The sequence below is a fragment of the Ciconia boyciana genome, chromosome 2, assembly GCF_034638445.1.
Source record: "Ciconia boyciana chromosome 2, ASM3463844v1, whole genome shotgun sequence".
Taxonomy (NCBI): domain Eukaryota; kingdom Metazoa; phylum Chordata; class Aves; order Ciconiiformes; family Ciconiidae; genus Ciconia; species Ciconia boyciana.
This window is the reverse complement of record NC_132935.1, coordinates 111,784,172-111,806,053: the sequence shown is the minus strand read 5'-3', so window position 1 is coordinate 111,806,053 and position 21,882 is coordinate 111,784,172. Positions and strand designations below refer to the sequence as shown.

The window sequence follows — 21,882 nt, the reverse complement described above, 5'->3', positions numbered from 1 at the left end:
TCCATGTAACACAGAATTCTGTCTTAAAATTTCAGAAGTTCTTGCCCTTCTTCCCTTTGAATTGGAAATGCAGTAATTAGACCTGAGGTAATCCCTGCAGCTCTCATGATGCATGGCCTGTGGCAGGATGTGTCCAACATTAAAAGATATAGACTATCCTTTGCTTGGAATCAACATACCTGGATCAGCCCATAAAAATTCCCAATAAAGAATATTCTACAGCCTCTCTAGGTAGCCTTTCCAGTGCTTCATAACCATTATAAATAGATATTTAGAGAAAACTTTCCTGTACCAAATTCTCCCTGAGCTAGTCCAAGTGCATATGGAAAACATTGATCACCATTTTCTCTGTAACTGCTTCTTACATATTTGAAGGCTGTCATCATTTATCGGCTCCCCTTTGTCCTCCAGAGTAAACAAGACCAGTTCCTTCATCCTTTTCTCATGCTAGCCATTTTTCTGGTCTCACAAATTTGCCTTGATTGATCCTACAGCGTGATGCTGAAAACAAGACTCAATTCTACATATGAGGCCTCAACCAGAACTGAGCAGAGCAGCACAATTATTCTTAAAAGCTAAAATAGTTGAACCAAAACCAGTTTGTTCAAATATTTTGATGCTGTCAATTGTGTACCAATGTAGGCTCAAGTTGATAGTGAGGGCCGATAAAACTGTCTTTTTATTTTTAATTACAGAGGTAAAAACATTAATGCTTAATTCAAAGAAATTATGAACCACGGCTACTTGGGTCTTTCTGAGGTTGAATAAAACAGAAAGACATACTGTAATTCCAAAGACAGAATGAGATGCAAGAATGCACTTTGCTGATACATAATTTTACATTCCTACAGGAACTGGACTCCACAAGTTGCCATGTTCTCTATTTGGTGTTTGTTATAAATGGACGTTGCAATTTGCCAGACATTAAACACATCTGAGCATACCCACAAGCTAATTTGATGAAACGTGTACATATGTGTATAACAAACCATGGAAGGAATTTTTACTATAAAAGATAAGAGCAATGCTGTAGATTGCTTTTATTATCTTTTTTCAAAGTATTGAAGTGTTTTTTGAAAGGAAAAAAGAGGAACAGAAGTGAAATGGATGTTTATTTTTTAGGCTGTTTAATAAAAAAGCAGGATTTTCCAGTTGTGCAAACTACCACTTGATGAAAAGCCTGTCTGTTGATAACCTAATTTAATGTCTGAGGAGAGTCAGCATTAGTTTACAGTATTATTTAAGAGGAAATGATTTAGGGCATGATGTCAGGTTCCTGTTCTTCCTTGAAAGTACGGAGACAACTTTTCAAATTTGAATGCCTAAATTTTACGCTTCTAAATCTAAGTTTAGGGATCTTAAATCTTGAGGGATGATGGGTTTTGGGGGTTTGGGTTTTCAGTTCGGTTTTGAGGGGTGTGTGTGTTTTTTTTGGGGGGGTCGTGTTTTGTGGGGTTGGTTTGTTTGTTTGTTTGTTTTTTGGCAAGCTAAGACATCCAGTGACTTGAGTGTGGATGTTAGTGGAGGCTGTATGTTCTTTCTATGTTATTACACAAGGCCCCTTTTAAAGTGCCTGAGAGAGAATTTTGGTCTGCCAGATTTGAAAACTGAGTGCTAAGCTACAAAATAGTAGGAACTGTTTTAAAAACTTCATTTACATGTACAATGTTTGTTCTGGCAAGTTCAGCACCTTCACGCGAGCAAAGGGTACAACATAGCATCTCAATCTTAACATCATCTTAATTCAGGGAAGTGCTGAAGTGCATGCCTACCAATAGGCAAATACTTATACAAGTGTCTCTCCTGGGGAGGTATGCTGTCCTGAATTCAGGCCTACAAAAATACCTTAAGTAAATAAATAAAATATGGGTTTTTTTAAAAAAAGTAACCACCGTTTTATATTCTGTTGCTTCTATTTATGTGGAACAGTACGTTGCAAGAAGCTGATCCGTTTTACTGAAGTTTTTGAGCGGTGTGACGTTAATCAATGTGAAGCTGGCCTGATAGAAGAAGCATCAGTATCTTTGCGAGAAGTGGTTTCAGGTGGAACTCGGGGTATCACAAAAGTGTGTGGGCTTTAGGTTTATTGTCTCACCAAAAAAACCCTCATGTTATCCACCTCTGTTTCACCTGTTGCTCATTAAAATTATCTTAGTGCTTTGATAACCCACTGAGCATCAAGTCTTCCTTTTGTGACTGTTGTAGTGTTTAGGAGTCTAATGCTGTCACCAGCCTGTAGTCCTATTCTGTCCCACACGAAGAGCGGGAAGGGTGTTCTTTGGTACTGATTTCTTCACGTTAGTATTTTTTGAGGAGTAATGTAGGGTTTTTATTATCTTTTTTTTTTTTTTTCCACTTGGGAAAAAACAGTGAAGCCAAGAGATTTTTGGGTTGGCATGGCCTTATCACAATTGTGCACATGATCTATTTCCATTAGAGTGTGACAGGGAAAAAGGGTTTTATTGTTGCATTTATTTTGTGATCATGGAGAACTCTTAATTGGGAATGGAGATGAGACTTTATGCTTCTCTTGACCTGATGCAGTTTTAAAAATGATGCTGCAGTGATACCAAGCAGATCTCTTTAGTTGCATAAAGAATTCTGGGAGTGAAAAATATCTTTAAAGAAGAGAAAAGAGAAGACAATGGCTGACAGCCCAGTTATATTCCATACCAAAGAACGTATATCTGTCAAACGGATTTCTTTTTGCTTTTCATTTGTCCTTAAAAGTTGTTGTTATTCCACATCTCTCTTTCTATGAATCATTCAGTAATGTTAAACAAATTCCCAAGAGTGAGCAAATATTACTCACCTCTTTCCTGATACAGGTAGCTGCGTGGGTGGATAGGTGGAGGCAGGTTAGACTGTAGACATTGCTGTATTTTCAGCATATCCTTTTACCTGACTAGAGTTTTCCTTCTAATCCCCAGAACAGATCAACTGCACACAGACTGGGGTAGAAGCATTACCCAGACATTTACCACATGACTCAAAATAATAATAATAATAATGGGGAAAAAAATATCCCAATCAAAATAGACAACTTGTTTCACATGGGGCAGTACACATTTCACATGGATGACTCACCTGGGTGTAGGCCTGCATGATTACGCTGGATTTCTCACACCCCACATAATAGGATAAAAGCATCAGAAAGTGAAAAGGCATTTTTCTTTCCTCCCCTCCAAAAGGCAAAGCACAGCCGTGCTTGTTTTTGCAAACAATATTAAAAACACTGTAGTTTAAAGGTGCTAAGAGTCCAACTAGAAGATATATCATCTTTGAATAAGAAGGAACCCAGACAGTATGTCATCCTTCACTCCTGATGCAACTCTCCTAAAACCCCGGCCTGTTGTTAATACTCTTTCACATTATGTCTGTCTTGTCCTCCAATTGCTGTTCTCCAGCAAAGTTATTTTCAACAAACTCAGTCCTGTGGTGTGGGCTTTTTTAGTCAAATTCTCTTCTATACTTAAACGCTTTTCATCCTTTCCCTGCCACTTCTGTTTTGTGGCTTTGTGCTGTATTTCTCTATTGTAATGCTGGAACATCTCATTAAGATAGCTCAAATAGCTATTTGAACAAAAATTTCATGGTCTTCTGTGTTTTGGGAGAGTTCAGACTGTGTCAGTTCAGCCTTCCAAAATGATCAAACCCAGTGGCAAAAATTAGACTTGGGTTTATGTTCTGGCTTCAAACATCCTTGAGATGTCAGGATCATAAAGATTTGTTGATTAGCCTAATATCCAATGCTGAAGTGGTGGCAGGACAGAGGGTCATTTACTTTATGGGGGTGTGCAGTTTGGGAAAACTAGTCTGCTGTCTCCCCCCAGGATGTTCTTGAGTAGCAAATGTCTTCATCTTCTGACTGATTTGTTTTTGTAAAGTGTTTTTTGGATGCTTTTGGGTGTGATGTGCTGCACTTTAAAATAACTAGTATTTACTGGCATGTCTAATAATCAAAGTGTTACTCAAATGCTCCTTGAAGGCCATTTGTTATAGTGGCTATGCAGAACACTCCTGGATTTGTTTGTGTTAATCTCTTTATTCAGGCTATCTGACAAAATCTTGATATAACCTACAGTCAGAATCAGTTTAAGACTTGATTACCTCTTAAGATGTCCTTTCCAGCTTCAGACTTTGGTTGAGGCCTCATATTGCACACAAGATATTAGCAATAAGCCTGTCTTGCTGTACTTGCATCAATTCACGCGTAACATATTAACCCCATACAGACTATGGGTATAAACTGTAACTGGCTGAAGTCAATACAACCTTCCATTTAAAAATGAATGGGATGATGGTGAAGCTCCAGATTTCTTATGGTTGCAGTCCTGATGAGTAAATTGTACATAAAACACAAGAGAGTTCTCAGGTTATCCCTCTTTGCTTTTATAAATGTAGTTGATGTTACATAAATGGACTCAGCAGTTCATGCTGAATCACTGTGTCAAAACAATTTCAGCAATGCCAAATCTTGACATATTATTGGAAGACAATGCTTTATTCCCAACGGCATTCATATAACTATCCCAAAAGGAAAAGGTAACAGAGCTGTCTTAAAATTCCTAAATTTTTATTGTGTTATAAACTATACAAACTATAATACATATATAAAAAATATGTAAACTATCTTAAATTAATCATGAAGTCATTCATAACTTCAAAATGATTTACAATTCATTAGGAGATGGGATGGGGAGAAAAGCATGTAAAAGGTGGCTCTTGATTATTCTCCTTTTATATATAGTGCAGTTCTCAGCAGTAATGAATATATTAACCAAAGAAATTAAACCCTGATTACTCTCTGAAGTATTCTGATAGCATACTTCATGAATCCCTCTGTGGGGAAAGTAGCTACTCAACCACCAAACAGTGGCTAGGTTCAGTTATATATGGAGATACTGCTAAACCAGCTTTTTTTGGTGTGCTTTGCTTTGTTTTTGTTGTAAGTACATCATTGCTGGTATTAAAATTTAATATAGTTTATACAATAAAAACCTTGTAAAATTTTTTTAAATGTGGTGCAGCTTTGATTGCATTTCATGTGGTTTAACATGTTTGAGAGAATTATTTTAAGAAGTTTTACCATTTTAATTAAATGCAGACATTTCTAAATGTTTCATGTCTGAAAGTTGTATTTGGCTGATGCGAGGTCTCAAACTAAATCAGCCTGGCTATGCCTTATTAACGAACAATATTTCATATTTATAGTATTCTGACTTTTTGTGTAAGGTTTTATCACTGAGTGATAGGGAATATGTTCTCAGCAATGCCTGTAGTGACTATAGCTGCCAGCTGTAGCCCACCTCTTCCTGGAGAGTCATGAAATGAGCTGTTGCAGCATGAAAGTTCAGCCTCTCTGCTGGAGAAACCTCCCCATGAGCTGTTCAGAGTCACTCTCGCTGGCACGTCTGCCTCGGCACTACTGTCTGCGTGGCTCATAGAGGAGCCAGATGGGCCGGCTCTCGGTTTTGGCTGTTAGCCTTCCAGAAAGTTGAGGAGAAATCTTTAAGGTGTCTTTTGTGTACAGCAGAGGCCAGCGGCACTTTTTCTGATTTAACCACCACGGTGACACACGAGGGACAGTCTAGAGGATGTAGAAATAGTGGCAATAGAGGTTGCTCCTAGAAAGGTTTGTGATCCTCTGCCATGTGGTCGCTGGAGGATTTTTGTTGTCTTTACAACTGGCGGTGGGTTTTAAAGCCAGTTCAAGATTTATTTCTGTTCCTGCTCTGGAGGTCTCTGAGCACCACCCTGTTGGGACACGTGTGGGAAATCCTGAAAAATACTGGTGCCCGGTGTAGACACTGCTCCAGGAGCACTGTTACCCATAAGAGAGGGAGGTATCCTGTCTGTGTCTGCTGGTTAGATGAGGAAAAGATGATGATTTCATCACAGCTCTAAGAGGCAGAGTGGTGGCGGGGGAAAGGGTATGTGATGGCTTCTCAATTTGCCTTCATAAAGTTCATAATTTTGTAATGAGTAAGTAGAGATATCCCCAAAGCAAACAGCACTTCTTAGGACCAAGTTCTGAGTTACATGAGCTTTGTGGATTGTTTTGTTTGGGGGCTTTTTGTTGTTTTTTTTCCCCCAAAAGGTGTTAGCTCATTGAAGACATTTTCAGTAGCTGACAGATGATATTTTTTTTCTTTGATTAATTGGGGTGAGGGTCTGTGATTTCCTCACAGATTTTGATTAAACAGTCTGTGAGGAAAGCCTCCAGGACTGATTGGAGTTTTCATTGCAAAGGCAGAGAAAACACTTCCACATCCTCTTTTTTTTTTTTTTCCTTTTAAAATTTTTATTCTTTCCTGAATGTACTGGGAACTTGCCATGTTCTGGGTCAGGAAAAAGACCACAACCAGTTTATTATTATTTTTCCTTTTAATGAAGCTGATTTCTTTTCCCAGTATATGCGTTTTGCACTCCACTGATTTGGACAGGAAAATCTGTCCTTGTTAAGAAAAATACTGAATAAAACAGAGCTGTTAGCCCATATCCAAAAATATTCTATGTTTTTGTTTTGGGTTCTGCTGGAAATGCTACATTAACTTTGCCTCGGGACACTAATTAACAAACTGGCCATTAATTGCTGGTAATTAGGAACTTGTCAGCAGACATTGTTTCCTTAAACTGCCTAAATTCAAGAGGACAAGTTTAGAAGAATGTACCTCTCTGAAATATCCTTGTCTTTCCTCCCAAACGAGAAACTCCCAGTAAGTGAATGAAAAGGACCATGGGACTATTTATTGTCAGACATGTTAGTTTCTGAAGCAAGAGGGGTTCGTCTAGAAATGACCAGTAATGTGATGCTAGAATAAGCTGTTTCCTTGATAACGTTTCTTGCCTTTGACTGGAAACAAACCTCACTAAAAATAGTCATGAGAGAGAGTGATTTCATTCGCGAGGATTGAAGTGGTAGCCATGTATGTATTTCCTGCCTGTCTTCACTTATCTTGTTCATGTAATAAATGGAATGACGACAGATACGTGCGGTGACATTACAGCCAGCAATAACAATTGCTGCCATTTACTCTGCAGGCGAAAAGCTGGGCTGAAATTGGAACAGGTATCTTGGGCCCCAGGGCATTTGGAGAGAGGTTACAGTGCTCTGAGTTAAGGGTGGAAAAGTATTCCACTAAACAAAGATGATAGTAATGTTCGGGGAATTCACAGACAACTTCTGTCATCTTGTATTCTGGAAGGATACAATGCTTCTATTTTCATAGTTTCTCATTTTCAAAAAAGATGTAAAAAAGGATACAAATCCAGATAAAATTATTTGATTCAGAAGAGTTAGCAGTGGGCTCTTATGTTCTGTAGGTTATGAGGAGATTTTAAAAAAAATATATATTTTTTTATTTAAAACAAAAAGAAACCCAGAACTCTTGAGAATGAGAGTGTGTTGTTTTGCTTTTCTTATGCAGAGGTAAGGAGGACAGTTTCTCATTTGATTAACGATGACCCAGATGACCATCCCTTTTTTCCCTCCATCAGGTAACTTTTTCTTCTTTTTTCAGGTTTAAATTATCTTTTTAAACATCTGGTGTTCAGGGAATTTTACCCTGACATTCCTGTGAGAAGGGGCAGATTTAGATGATCTACTATGGTATCTTTGTCTTTATTTTAATATCCCATATTATTGTAGGAATGTTGAGATTACTTAGACACATATTGGTGTTTGTATTATAAAAGCTTGTCAAATTAACTTTGATTATTGCAGAATGGATCAACGGAGGAAAAAACTTTGCTAGCATTTGAAATTCAAATGCATAAAAGCATAGAGAAGTGGTGTTCCGTATCCAAACTAAAAAAGTTTTTGAAGACTCACAGATCTTAATTCAAGAAAATCATTCAAATAATTTTAATTAGATGTAACCCCTCTCTTTACTTCCCTCTCTGTCCAATAACCTTGCAAAACTTGGGGAAAAAAATTAAATTTCTGACAAGAGAAAACAACGTGTAAATGTACATCTCTCTGCCCCAAATAATTGTCAACTTACTGTACTTCTAGAAGGCATTTTGGTATTACAGTGAAAATTGTATTTCAGGAGCTTGAATAGATTTTTGATTAATTTCTGAATCCTTTTTCATTTTGGCCTTTAATTAAAGGTGCACAGGGGAAAGACGTGTAGAAAAACAATGGTTTCCCAAAACTAGACATACATAAAAGAAAATACAAACAGCAGGAAACAGAAAAGTATAATGAGACTGCACATCAAAAAAGAGTTAGTGACCTTATGGTGACAAAATCAAGACATATTAAACCTGGTAGACTCTTTAAAGGACTGAGTGTTCACCTCTGGTAAGCCAGATTTGCTTAAATGAGTGTGGTGGGTTGACCCTGGCTGGACATCAGGTGCTCACCAAAGCCACTCTATCACTCCCCCTCCTCAGCTGGACAGGGGAGAGAAAATATAATGAAAGGCTTGTGGGTTGAGATAAGGACAGGGAGAGATCACTCACCAATTACTATCATGGGCAAAACAGACTCGATTCAGGGAAATTAGTTTAATTTATTGCCAATCAAAATCCGAGTAGGGTACCAAGAAATAAAACCAAATCTTGAAACACCTTCCCTCTACCCCTCTCTTCTTCCTGGGCATAACTTTACTCCCAATTTTCTCTACCTCCTCCCCTCCAGCGGCGCAGGGGGATGGGGAATGGGGCTTGTGGTCAGTTCATCACATGTTATCTCTGACGCTCCTTCCTCCTCACAGGGGGACTCCTCACACTCTTCCCCTGCTCCAGCGTGGGGTCCCTCCCTCAGGAGACAGTCCTCCACGAACTTCTCCAACGTGAGTCCTTCCCATGGGCTGCAGTTCTTCACAAACTGCTCCAGTGTGGGTCCCTTCCATGAGGTGCAGTCCTTCAGGAACAGACTGCTCCAGCATGGGTCCCCCACAGGGTCACAAGTCCTGCCAGCAAACCTGCTCCAGCATGGGCTCCTCTCTCTCCACAGGTCCTGCCAGGAGCCTGCTCCAGCATGGGCTTCCCATGGGGCCACAGCCTCCTTCAGGCATCCACCTGCTCTGGCATGGGGTCCTCCATGGGCTGCAGGTGGATATCTGCTCCACCATTAACCTCCATGGGCTGCAGGGGACAGCCTGCCTCACCATGGTCTTCACCAGGGGCTGCAGGGGAATCTCTGCTCTGGTGCCTGGAGCACCTCCTCCCCCTCCTTTTTCACTGACCTTGGTGTCTGCAGAGTTGTCTCTCTCACATATTCTTACTCCTCTCTCCCGGCTGCTGTTGTGCAGCAGTATTTTTCCCCTTCTTAACTATGTTGTCCCAGAGGCACTACCACCATTGCTAATTGGCTTGGCCTTGGCCAGCAGTGGGTCCGTCTTGGTGCCAGCTGACATTGGGTCTATTGGACACAGGGGAAGCTTCTAGGAGCCTCTCACAGAGCTTCTCACAGAAGCCACCCCTGTAGCCCCGCTGCTACAAAACCTTGCCATGCAAACCCAATACAATAGCAATGAGAAACAACAGTTACTTTTGAGAACCTGATTCATGTATTTTAAGAACTGCAGCAACAAAGGGAAGATGCAGTGACATTTCCCTATGTTATTTGTGAAAATCAGGCCTACCTAATTCGGCAAGTTTTTAAGCTCACTGAGGAGGCATGGCAGAAGATGAAAATAATGTGGTTGGATTAAACTCTAAGGGCAAAACTGACTGTAAAATCAGTTTTTGAAAGAAACCATCAAGGTTCCCTGTTAAATTTAGTACTTCTATCAGTGATCAGGAGGAGAATACAGAATGTGCCTCACTAAATTTGCAGATGATGCTAATTTGGGAAGGGAATGGAGCCTATATTGGAAAACTTGATTTCAGAATGATGAAAGGCTGTTGTAGTGATTATCGTAGCTTACAAGCTAAACACGAGTCAAATATACATTGCTGTTGTGGGAGCAGAAGAGAAAGTGTTTAAGGATACTTGAGGGGAAGTATATCTTGGAAGAGGTATGAAGAAATCTTGTACTAGGCTACACATGCTGTAGCAAGACTCAAGCTGGAGGACGGTATTGAGGTTTGGAGTCTACTCTCCCAGAATGGTGGGATCCAGTGGAGAGCATCCAGTGGGCAACAGTCAGATGACTCAAGGCATTCCCAGTGATGGACTATTGCCTTAATTTGGGTTTGCTTAATCTAAAGTAGAGTAGACTGAGTAAGGATATGATGGTAGTCTTCAAATATTTGGAATACTGCTGCAAATTGCAAAGAATTTTTTTTTTTTTAATATGCCCACATAAGGAGAAAAAATGAGCTTATACTGCACAGAGAAATATGAAGGTGAGACATGCGGAAAACTTTTCCAACAGTAAGTATACTGGTGAGTTTCCACAGACTGGTGGAAACTTTATATTGTCCATAGGCACTGTGGATGTGTTTTCACAGCCATGTTGGATGAACATCTGTCAATAAAGGCATAAGTATTGTTGACTTTTGGAGTTACTGTGGATTCATGGGACTACTGTGGACTCGATCAGGGACTGGGGGAGCTCTTAGGATCTCTTCCAGCCCTATGGTGGTTCTGTGTAGTTAAACACTTTGCTGAGCCCAGTCACCTGGGAGGAAAAATATTTCTCTATCAGACTTAAAGCTTAATAACAAACAAACAAAACACCAAAACACCTATCAGTGAGATGAGGAGTCCAGGGGGACACACATTTAAAGGCAGAAAAGAAAGGTACTGAGATTTAGTTATAAGAGCGCCAGTCATTGTATTATGTTATATTATAACAGGACAGTAGCTTGGGGAGGACAAAGTAAGGGTTTATGTTTGCAGGAGCACCTTTGAGCCCCTTTCTGGATTTGGGATTCTAGTAGGGACTATACCAAGATATAGGAAAGAGCTGATTGTGCCTCCAGAAGTTTAAAACCTAGATGAATGACAAGAAACAACATGTGGATGAAGCAAATTGGTAGAATTGGATAGTGGGAGGATGAGCTCATTTACAGAAGAATAGCTATCACCCAATGCATCTCTCTTTCTGGCTGCACATTACTGGCTGGCAGTGTAGGGTAGGCCTTGTGGCAGAAGCAAGCCTTAAGGTGGGATGAAATCCAGGCTAAATAGCTCTTTATTTTGAGCTAAACATACTCTAATCTTACTAAATGTTTAGGGGAATTTCGGGGAATTTTAGAGGGACGGGTGAGGGAGTGGTGGGTAAGGCTCAGTAGCAGGATGAGTTCCTGCAGAAACCTGTTTCTACTGCAGAAAAGGGAGCAAGGGGTGGGGAGTGAATTCCTCCTTGGGCTCACTGGAATGGCACCACCTTCAGTTTTGGTCAGTAAGGGGCTTAGAAATGCCCTTGCGGTGCGTGTCCTCCTTGAGCATGCTGTTTGTTTAGAGATGGAGGCTCGGGTGTGCACTGGTTAAGGTTAATCCACCTCCTTTCTCATGCACAGTTAAAGAAACCAATGGCTTGAATGCTGAGATGGCCCTCAGCACCCTTTGATTTCAGAACTGATTCTCGCTGATTACAAGTTCAGCCTTGGGAAAGTAGTCTGCTTTTTTTAATTATTTTTTTCCATCTTTCTAAAATAATATTTATTAACTTATTAGAGAAGGATTTTGAGGATTAGTGAATTACCTGTAGGGTTTTGAAATGAAGTACTGGGCATTATTATCAATAAAACTATGAAAATCTGTACCTAAGTGTTATATAAATAACAAACATTAATTTGGTGAAACATTTCAGGAATATATGTGGGGAACAGTATTTTTCTTTCTCTTTTTAGAATTTGCTTTATTTGCATTTTATTTTATTTGTGTTTTTCTTTGGGCTATTTAAAAATCCTTGGGAGTTAAACATGACAGTTTGTACATGAAAAGAAGAATTGCACTGGAATATGATTTACCACATTTTTCCCATGCCATGAGTATATGAATTCCTGCTTACATAGGAAAATATTTGAACATAAAGTGCAATAATTTGGAATCAGATTGTGCAGGATGAATCATGAGACAAAACCTCATTAGAGATCCAAAAAAATATTCTGGCGTTCCTGCCAGAGTGTTTTCATAAAACATTTTTTTCTGAAAAGGAATTACTCAGAAGGTAATAATTTTAAAAAAAAAAAAAGGGCAACCAAAAGTTGCAACCTGATTGCACACTATGATAGTTTACATATTGTTGCAAGGAAAAGTGTATATATTATATGAAAAAAAAAACCAACCAAAAAAACCCACCAAAACCTTAAAAAAAGTGTGCTTACCTTTTCCCTGCTATAAATAACTCTTCCAAGGCCCCTCCTGTTCCACAAGTAAAGAAAAACCTGCTGTCTTCAAGTCCCACTTCTCTTGTTTATTTGATACAAATAGAATTATTTAGTAGGATAAAGTAATCTGCAGCCTTCATGCCTTTTTTTTTTTAAAGCCAAAACTATCCAAATTCCCAGTTCCTTCATGTTTAGTTTGAACATCATAGGCTGCAAGTTATCAGCTTGTTTTCTCTCTCTTGTTGTTCTCCTGTGCTGAGAGCATCAGCCTGTCTTTACCTTTCAGCCATCTTCTGTGGGAAATGCTGCCTGAAGTTTCCACTCCTAGGTTACTCTCACCAGGATCACAAGGGAGGCACAGGATAGTGAGTCTACTCTGTGCGTCCAGGAAAACACTGCATAAGAGCCCTGTAAGTCTCCGACGGGGCTTTTGCTGAAACTGAAGTGTGCCAGAAATGAATGTGGCCATTTTTCTGAGAAAAAGAAATACTTTTTTCTTTTCCTATCCTTTCAGCATGAGAAAGGAGATGTCAAATTTAAAATGTCTTATGCAAAATATACAAAAATGGTTGCTGCTTTAGAAACTGTGCAACATAAAAATATAAATTAGTAAGTCTGTGACAGTTTTGAGCTGAGTGATTATTTTAATGTGATAGAAATGGTAACTCCAAATCTTCATGGGATTTGCCTTTGAAGTTATCCAAAAGGGTTCCCTGCAACTGGAACTATACTAGAGCCTTAGCTTACGTATAAGATTTGACAAGATCTTCCAGTTAAAAAATAAACATTTTTAAAAAATTGTCAAAACATTAAACTTTACATTTTAAAATTAGTTTTGTAAATTTGAAGCAATTATCCATTTGGCAACTTTGGACAATTCATATTTTAAAAGAAAAAAAAAAATCTCAAAGTTGACTTTTTGTTTTAAAAAATTGATAACGTTTTGATAGTCCCAGTTGGAATACACAGACTTTTTTCTTGCTTGTGGGAAAGGTCTGATACTTCAATTTTTCAGTACAACTTTTTGAGGTTGTAAACATTCTAGAAATACAGGAAATCTGTTTTCCACTCCTACATGCAGAGGCACAAACCTGTGGCCGTACAACACATTATTTATTGAAAAAAGGCACTGTATTAGTATAGTGTTGTTTTACCAATGTATGTACAAAGAGCTACTTGAAATTAAGTAGTTAACTGTTAGTATCTTAGAGCTAGGAGCTAAGAAAAAGCTACTGTCCTCTTAGCAAGCTGGGTTGCCAACTTAAATGGCAGTCCCTGCAGTTCATCTTTCTATAGGGGTGCTACATATGGAGGACATTAGAAAATTCCTAAACCTAAGTGTGCTCAAAGGTCCTTTCAATTCCTCTTGTGTGGTTTGTTTGTGGGTTTTGTTTTGTTTTGGGAGCGGGTGGTGGAGGTGTTGTGCAATGAGCATATTGATCTTCAGCTTTTTTATTTTTGTTGCACTGTCCATGAACGTATCTCTTAGTGTATTCCCCCAGATAACTTTTGGATCCTCTGGCTTACTTCCAACAATTTTGATAGAGGAGTTAAAGTGGTGGGAGGAACGGAGACCCTGTCAATGTCCCCACGAGGGAAAGGGCAGTGGTATGAGCTTTCCCATAGTACACATCAGAAAATTCAGAGGGCACAGAAACCATCAGAAACACTAAAATCGCAGGGAAAAAAAGGAATCAGAGTTTTCATCTTCCTAAGCAGCTATTTGAACTCTTCACAAGAAAGAAACGTGTACGAAATGAGGCTTCATTATCTCTAGCACTCATAAACTGCTTGTTTCAACCCTTCCTTCTTCTCCTTCCCACCCCCACCCCCCAATCTCCTCTAAGTATAATAAAACCTGTTTGCAAGCAAGCTGATTCCAAAGTAAAATCTTCCAGAGTGCCCTGGCAAGAACGGGGATGCAATATAGGGAATACAGTGGAAACACTGTGATGTAGCAAGGTGTCTGTGTGGCGGGAAGGTGGCTGCTTGGAGAGCACAGCAAGGGGTTGACGTTCATCCAGTGCTGCAGACTGCCCCAGGACACGGAGCTGGCTATGAGTGCCTTTGTGCCAGCAGGCAGCCTAGAGCTGAGTAAGTGGCCTGGGAATGGCTGTATCCGCTTTTACGTACTTTTTCTTCATTTCAGAGATTATATTATGAAGCCAGAGGGAGTGCTTCAGGCAGAATATATAAATTAACTGGTTACTGAACTGTGTAGGAGGGACTGAAGTGCTGGAAAGAGAAGCTTACAATAAAACCTTCATCTGTGCACTGCAGAAAGGCGTTCGAGCTGCCCAGATCAAACCTCACGCACTATTTCCACCAGACGAAGGTGGTGGCCTAGAACAGCTCTGGAGGTTGAACCGCTGAAAATAGAAACCTGGCTCACAACACTGTTTTTCAACAATTGTGTTAATGTAAGATTTCCAGCTGACATGGGTGGAAGATTCAGGATATGAATCCAAAGACGCTCTCAAACTATCCCAGGGTTTGGAAGCGGAGTTTGGATACAAGTCCATTATAAAAAAGCAAGTTCGTAGAACTCAAATAAAGTTCAAGCTATCAAGTGTCCTCCAAAATTTAGAGGTATTTGGATCAAACATTTTGGTTACGGTCCATGTCTAATTTTTACCAAATGTTCTAAACTTCAGAATCCCGTTTTGCTCCTACTTTTCTTTCCTGACTGTACTTTGACTGTATTTTATTTCTTATTCTTTTTATTTCTTATTCTTGTCTGTTTAAAAGCGTCAGTCAGGGTTTTACCAGGGAGTGTTATTACTTTGGAATGATCTTCATTTTGTCATCTGCTCCCTTTTTTTTTTCTTGCCCCGCCCCCCCCCCCCCCCCCCCCAATCTGTTTGACAAATTTATTTTTTCCTGCAATTGCTGCTCCAAGGAATAAGCAGCAGTAGCTTTTAGTCACCTGTACAGTCCATTACACTATCTGCTCATAACCAGACACAGTAAAAATACTGTTTGTGCTCTACGTTACCAAGAAGTCTGTGGGTTTTTTAATTTCAAAATAGCCAACTGTATTCATGTAGAAGTTCGAGTCATCTTGGACTGCTTCTCCTGAGAATTTTGTAGCTCCGATGGCAATATGGATGGATGATATGGAAAATATTCTGACAAAAATAATCTGAAGCAGAATTCATGGCAAGTGGGATTTTCAACAGTACTTAGTAGCTTGCCACTGTGTGTGTGTAAAATGTGTGTTTATAATGGAGCTTAGTTCATTAATTGATAGTTTTATTACCTATAAAAGCCATGAATCACCTCAGCTAGAGGGTTAGAAAAATACTAGTCTTTTTAATCCAGTACATAATTTTTAGTAGCAGTCTTAGCAGTGTGAAGACACAGGTCACTGTAATGAAGACAATAGGAATTTCAGATGATACATTGCTGTAGCTTTTATACAATGTCTCTGAATACAAAAAGCAGTAGAGAAATACATATATTCTTCTCCAGATTGTTTATAGGTGACAGAAAGGGTGTCTGAACAACCCTGACTTCACGGGCACAACTGTAGCAATATAAAAGTAAAAATGGGCTGATAATGCTTTTATTCAGCCATGCAACAATGACAAATTCAATATTAATATATTAATGTATATCTATGTGTAATGTAGTGGACTGTAATGTGTAATGTAGTGGACTTTTTCTTCTGGCACTGGGCAAAACACCTGCAATACTTTTTACCTCAAGATAGAACTTTATTTTTCTTTTTTATTTTTTTTTTTTAATTTGAATGCACCATCTTTAACTTTAGATGCTAGAAAAAGTTGAAACTCTGTTCTTTGTCACAAATAAAGTGTTGACTTAAAATTTAAAGAAATGACAAATTAAAAAAAAATCAGAGGAGGTGAAGAAATGAGGAGAAATATGTATCTTTGTGGTCTTAGTATCACTTTTTGCTTGTAATAACATTAATTAGTACAGTGCCTTATTAGCATAGAGATTTTGGTTATGTTTGTACAGTGCTTAGCACAGTCATCCAAGTTTGCTTGGGGTCTTCCAAATTCAGCAGTGCAAGGTATGTGCAGAAACCTTTCCTCTGCTTTCAGAGGATATTAATAAGCTTGCATAGTCAAGTACTCAGATGGTAGGAAGTGCTATTCTGTAAGGCTGTCAGCATGAATTTAGATCAGTCCCTTATGTATCTATATTGATACTTAATCACACAGTCACGTGATTCTCTTTTTCTGCATAATCTTTGCATTATTCAGGCCATGGGATGGATAATATTCTTGGAGTTTCCAGTTAATCACGATTAATTTTTTGTTGTTGTTCAGAGTAATTTTCTGCATTCAGCCTGTGCTTCAAATATTGAATTGTTAATTTCCTTAAAAGTGCTTTTTAAAAAATTTTTTAAAATAATTCTTATTACTGCATTTTAGAATTGTTTCAAGAACTCTTTTCTCAACATATGAGTGAAACAAGGGAAGTGTTATCTCTGGTTTGCCTCCTGGAAACTGATGTGCAGAGAGATTAAGCTAAATGTATCCATTCATTTTAGGGAAATCTGAGAAGCCCAGGACCTGATTTCTTTTCCAAGTACTATGAATTAGCTTGATCTATGCAACGCAGGATAGCTGCAGTCATATGTGACCAGCACTTACGTAATTCAAAAATCAGCATTCAAGTTAGACATCCAGAAAATGAGTTAAACAGAACTTGTGACTATCCCTGACAAGCTACTTATAAAAGGCTTACCTGATATTTCAGAGGCCTATAATTTGAGTGGCTTTTCATGGGGGTCACCAAAGGCATATCCTTGGAGCCATAGCAAGAAAAGTTACTAGATTTCTATCTTGTCAAGCATGACCTAAACAATTTCTTTCTGCTTCCCCCTAAAAAGTGTACTCTTGGAAATAGCCAAATCCTTTTTATTGAAATGAACAATAATATATAATTCAGCCCGCAAAAGAAAATAGTAAACAATTCAAGCAATTGTAATTTGTCAGTCAGAAGCAAAGAAAAACAGGATTGTGCAAGAGGTTGCAGTGAGCAAATGTTAATAGAAGGGGATCTGATTGTAATGCCTGCAATAATAGACTAATCTCAGAAGTCGCCTATCTCAATAATAATAATGAGAGCAAAAAGATCAGTAGATTATACTGCAAATATAAAGAGAGATAGAAGGGATGCTATACCTCTCTCTTTTCCCTGTGTTTGGACAGGAATGAGTAGATCGACCACTGAGCCAGCTCCTGCATTTTTGTGTAGGCCTGCAAAACTTTGCCAGTTGATAATTGATCTGCTCACAGGGATTATAGCATTATGCACAGGGCCATTTGGGGATGGCAGGTCAGCAAGCTGATTCCTTGAAGGCTACCAAAACTAAAAATTTGCTTCAGGTCTGGGAAGTTTGCTAGGAGAAAAATAACATGGGAAAATACCACATTTATTTGCTCTCCATTACTTTCACATCACATAGTCCCCATTTCCAAATATAACTGCATTGAGCTGTGAGGACTGGCTAATAGAAAGAAACAAAATGCCAAACCCCAAACAAAGCTGGATTATTTCCTCTTCCTATCTCACCTGGCATGACAGGAGTTCCCCAGGCTGACTCACACCAGTACTTGTACAGAGCCTGTGCTTGAGAGGATGCACAAGTGCATGCCGGCATAACATGGGAAGCAAATCCAGTTGTGGGCAGGAAGATTGAAGTCTGGCTTATCCTCCTTTTCCTGCTTAGAAATTCGGGGAGGCAAAAGCAATGTTAACTCAGGTTTGCCTCTTCCACCTGCAGACACAAAACTCACCCGTGAAGTGGGCCTGATGTCATTTTAATTTTTGGGTTTAAGTCATTTAATTGACTATGATAGGAAACTGGAAGGGCAAAGGGAGGTATTCCTGTTGCCTAGATTCTTGTTCCAGTGCAGGAACTGAGCTGATTAACTTGCTGGTTTCCCCCCTCACACCCCTCAGCAGACACTCAGACAGCAAGGGCAGAGTTTTGCCTGCTTCGGCATTGTTCTCCATGTCTCTTGGTGCGTTTAGTTACAAACTTAGCTGAAAACCTACTGTCAACAGTGGTTTACCATGGAACACTGGATTTCTAAAGGGAAGGCAGTTTTTGAAGAAAAGACACATTTTTCTATGGACAAACTAGCCTTTTGGCAGAAAAAGCTGGGTTCTAAAAGGCTGGGATTTGAGAACAGTGGCATCTTTAGAAAACGCTGTCTAGCAACAAACTAATCTATGCTCCTAATCCAAAGGGAAAAAAATGTAATTAAAAAATCATTTGAAGAAAATACAGAGTTTTGGCTTGTTGAGGAGAGAGATCTAAGAATCAAAATTTTTCATTTAGAAGAGTTAGCTTGAAGCTAGAATTGCTCTTGTTGTCTAAAGTCCTGAGCTAGAAAGCCTTTAACAATATGAAGAACTTCAAGCATGTAATGTCAAGGTTTTAATTACCTCTTACAAATTAAGCTAAGTTCACCAGGCAAACAAATAAGAAAGAAAGCAAGTCCCACAAAAGAAAATAATCCTTGTCTTCTTTTAATTCACTGTGTACTCTTATGCTGTCATGACTTTGCCATTGTTTAGGAATTGTAAAAGGATTTTCCTAGATGTTTCACAAATGATGATAATGCTATGCTATTATCAGAATTCTTGGGGTTGCTTAAATTTCTCAGCTCCCTAATTTTTTAAACATGTATTTAATGTAACAGGAGGCACAAGAACAGCGCCCTGTTCAGAGTACTGAAGACAGACAGAACAGTAGTCCTCTTTGCTACAGGTAGCTCATATAAGTAGCACCATGCTGTTATACAGTGACAACCCATAATAACATAGCTGAAAGTTATGTTACTGCATAATCCATTATGTGGCATATTTTCTACAGCATATAGTTACTGAGGTGGTCCTTTCAAGCTCAGTGTTACCATCTAGAGTTAAATTTTCTGGTGCTAGATGTCAGTTTGCTAGTGCCTTTCAGAAAATGGAGAAGCTGTTTGATGCTGTTTAAATCCACTGGGTCATCCTTGGATATTCCTAGGCTTACACTCTCTGGAGGTTGTGGTGTCTGCCTGGAGTTTCTCAACAGCAGCTAACATACTGTGCCTCCGAAGTAGACCAGTATTGCTTTTACCTCCTCCAAAGAGGGTTGGATCTTAGCTTCTGTAAAGACCTGACATTATTCCTGAGTTGGGGTATCCTCACACCCCCCCATTTTGGCCAGGTTTGAGATTCAGCTGCCTACAAGGGTGTGGAATGTACATTGCAAGAGTGTCTCACTTTGGAATGTCTTAATTTGGAATGGACCCCAAGATAACATTTTTTTTTTCTTTAAATTAAATGTGTATTTTCTTCATACAGAGCAAATGCAACAACTTGTGATTAATGAGCAGCTTTTCACAAGAATTAATATAATTCTGAAGTTCTAGCCATTAAGTATAATCATTAAGGAATGTCTGAATAAATAAACAAATAAAGCCAGCTTTATTCTACTCCCTTTGTAACATCTACGATTCTAAATGCCTGATTCTACATGTTTTTAGTGGATTTTGGCAGGTGTAGGGTTACCTGTAGGGTCATGGTAACCCTAAAATTAAAAAAAAAAAAAAAAAAGTAGGGCATGTGGGCCCTATGTCACCTGCATTTAATGCTCTCAGGAAAGAGGAAAGTATGGCAAGCTTCTGGGGACTTTGTCGACTGTGGCATACAACATAGGAAGTCAAACGTAGGGGGAAAAACCCATGGAATGTGAGCTTTAATTGAAAGCTTTATCACAAAGGTCGAGGCTAAAATGTACAGTCAACCTTAACTCTGGAAGTTTTCTTTGCAATGCTTGCTTTTACATTGAAGATGTTATTTGTTAGCTATATTTGCTTCTACTGCTTTTTAATACACAATCACAATAGTCAGCTGCTACAGGCCTTATCCTGTTATGTATGCTACCGAATGTGTTTATTTACTAAGGTAAGCAAACCTAATGAAGCTGACAGGACACCGATTTATGGTAGTGATCAGCTTGATATTCTCATTCTCCTTGCACATGGGAAGGCATTGCCAGCACAACATCAGTTGCTTGCAAGTTAATCCCTGTCTGCATCCCTTTGCCAAGGGCAAAACTGCCCCTACTATCCCTAATCCTATCCTGAAACAAGATTTCTTGTAAAGCGGGCTCACGCTGTGATTCACTTTGTGGTGGGATCGCAGTGTGACTCACGCTTCTCCAGTCCCACTGTGGTCATCTCAGACTGGGGAGTGAGGGAACACATGTGGTTAGAGAAGGGAAGAGGAGCCAAGAGGTCCATCTTCCCTGACAGTGGATGAGCTGTGTGAGCTTCTGGAAAACATGTCATCTCCTTGTGCTTCACCAAGCTTGAGGGGAGAATGAATGTGCAGTGTTCAAAATCCATATGCTGAACCTTATCTGGGCTGTTTTGGATAAGGAAGTTGTACAAAAGCAGCAAAATGAAGTTATTTTCCCCTTGGAAACTATTTTACACTTGGAATAAAAGGTTGTCAGGCATGTTAGACAGGTAGAAACCTAGGTTTATGCTTATAAGGTGTTCTTCTAACAGTAGATGCTTGTAATAAGTGACTGATGTTTTGTGTATAGAAGTTGGTTTAAATGGAGACTCCAGGAGATGTCACTGGCAAAAGGACACAGATTTGCAAAGGTACTTAGGGTTATTGCCTGCTCTTTTCTGGATGGGTCTGGTTCACCATGAGCGCAAGAAGAGCTGGTAAAAAGCATTCAGGTGTCCTCAGTACTCTCATAAATGAAAGATTACTGTGCTGGTGAAGGGCTGTATCAGAACCTAGGAAATAGTTCCTCATGATAGACATGAGGAAAAAAATCAATTCCTCTTATTCATAACTTTTCCCTTGAACTCTTGATGATGCAGTTAAAGTAAGACTCTATATTCAGCAACTCTTAGTTCAGGGTTGGCAAGAAAAAGCACACAGTCTCTTTCAGTCATTCCTGAACTTTTTCACTGTTCCATACCTTAAGTCTCTGTAAGAAATTATTCGGTTTCCATTCATACTCTATCATAACTCATAGTTCAAGGTTTTTAAAAATAATTCTCCTGGCCAAATGCAGATTGCTAACTCTTACGTAATGCTCCACTGACGTAGCAGGGAGATTTTTCCAGTGTTGCTGAATGGGTCATTGTTAACGTTTTGGGGAGGATTTGCATTTTGTACCGTGACTCTTGAATAGCTGGGTTATAATATTAGCAATACTACCTCAATATGCCATCTTGATATTTCACAAGTTTAACTCATTTTTTAACTTGAACATCTACTGTAGCTGGGTTATAAGTTTCTCCTTCATAATTTTCATTCCATGAATCACTGAAACGAGCCTCAACTTGGTATGAATGATCTACCCGCTGCTTGCTTATAAAGACATCATTGGCACTGTTTTGGCAGTTATGCTCAAGGGTTTAGCTGGAACATTTCACCACACTCAAAAAAACCTGGCTGCCAGGGGTTTGACACTTGTTAGCCAGTATTTTTGGAAGGTCCTGAGTAACTAAGAACAATCTAGTCTCATTACAGCCTCTAATGATTCCTTGATCTGCCAACTATAACAATCTGTATGTATTTCTGGACTTCCCACAGTTTTCTTTATGAAAATTTTACTCTTAAGTGAGGGGCTCTTCAACTTGACTTCATAAAAAT

The 21,882-nt window shown here is 39.1% G+C and overlaps 1 long non-coding RNA gene across 3 annotated transcripts in view; it reads left to right on the top strand.

Annotated features, from left to right (window-relative positions):
• The first annotated feature begins 7,009 nt into the window (after positions 1-7,009).
• The window catches only part of LOC140648105 (uncharacterized), a 287,285-nt gene continuing 272,412 nt past the window's right edge, over positions 7,010-21,882 (top strand). For all 3 annotated transcript variants that reach the window (XR_012041114.1, XR_012041112.1, XR_012041113.1), the window contains exons 1-2: positions 7,010-7,072; positions 7,431-7,500. This is a non-coding gene — a long non-coding RNA (uncharacterized lncRNA). The remainder of the gene's footprint in view (positions 7,073-7,430; positions 7,501-21,882) is intronic.